The sequence below is a fragment of the Mus caroli genome, chromosome 8, assembly GCF_900094665.2.
Source record: "Mus caroli chromosome 8, CAROLI_EIJ_v1.1, whole genome shotgun sequence".
In the NCBI taxonomy this organism is placed as follows: domain Eukaryota; kingdom Metazoa; phylum Chordata; class Mammalia; order Rodentia; family Muridae; genus Mus; species Mus caroli.
In genome coordinates, this window is record NC_034577.1 from 65,943,338 (window position 1) to 65,944,895 (window position 1,558).

The 1,558-nt window shown below is 37.4% G+C and overlaps 1 pseudogene; it reads left to right on the forward strand.

Moving 5' to 3' along the window:
- Positions 1–976: 976 nt before the first annotated feature.
- Positions 977–1,076, forward strand: LOC115031883 (annotated as a pseudogene).
- Positions 1,077–1,558: the final 482 nt, after the last annotated feature.

Consider the following 1,558-nt stretch of genomic DNA (forward strand, 5'->3'; position numbering starts at 1 on the left):
CACAGAACATAAACCAAACCATGTGCAGTCTGTGCTGTCAGGTCTCCTGATGGAACTGGAGGTCTGCAACAAAGCAGTGGTCATTCTTATAGATGAGAGAGGAAGGCTTGAAAGTATTCTATGAGCATATTTGTAGCTTTCTAGTGTCTGATTATCTATACAATAAGGAGAAAAAGGAAGAAAAATGATTGACATTTCATGTTCAAAGGATCGTGGTTTCCTAGTCTGACAGTGCTAGAATCTCCTGGGGAACCCAAACAGTATGCATGCCTGAGTGCCAGACTGAGTGAACTTAATCAAAATTTCTGGGGAAGAGCCCATCCTTCTCTATTTTTGAATACACCTCAGTGATTTTAAGGACTTACCTGGTTAAGATCTGAGTCAGATCTGGGACTATTAACTATGATTTACAGGTCAAATATGACCTAGTAGTTGTATTTTATTATTGAACACAATTCAAAAAGTTATAGATTTACATGTAATTGTGTAAAACAAGAAGACTCTTTCAAAGGTTTCTAATTACTCAATAGTAATAGTTTGCAAAACTCTAGTGGATTGACATAATCAGAAAATTGAGAGCAATAAAATACATAAAACACATTGGTATATTCTCCAGCTTTGTGCTTACTTTTGTAATTCTAAAATTTTATTAGATACAGATTTGTGTATATATTACTACTTCTGTTGAGAAAAAAAGAGACTGGGTAAATGGTTCATTTAGTAGAAGACTTGCCACACAGGTATTAGGATTGGAGTTTCTATTCCCAGCATTCACATAAAAATTCAGGCATAGCAGTGTTAATCTATAACCTCAGAGCATGGAAGCAGATGGATCTCTGTTTCTCATTACTTAACTAGTCTAACTGAATTTATGAGCCCATGTTGATTAAGAGACCCTCTCTTTAAAAATAAGGCAGAGAAAGACTGAAGGGACCCAATGTAACACTTTGACTTCCACATGAAAATGCACACACACTCACTTCAGCAATACATAGACTAAAATTGGAACGATACAGAGATTAGCATGGTCCCTGCACAAGGATGACACACAAATTCGTGAAGCTTTACATATTTTTTGGTGGAATCACCATGCCTGACCTAAAGCTATACTACAGAGCAATTGTGATAAAAACTACATGATACTGGTATAGCGACAGACAAGTAGACCAATAGAATAGAATTGAAGACCCAGAAATGAACCCACACATCTATGGTCACTTGATCTTTGACCAGGGAGCTAAAACCAACGAGTGGAAAAAAGAGCATTTTCAACAAATGGTGCTGGCACAACTGGTGGTTATCATGTAGAAGAATGCGAATTGATCCATTCCTATCTCCTTGAATAAGGTCAAATCTAAGTGGATCAAGGAACTCCACATAAAACCAGACACATTGAAACTTATAGAGGAGAAAGTGGGGGAAAGCCTCAAAGATATGGGCACAGGGGAAAAATTCTTGAATAGAAACGGCAATGGCTTGTGCTGTAAGATCGAGAATTTACAAATGGGACCTCATGAAATGGCAAAGCTTCTGCAAGGCAAAAGACACCGTCAATAAG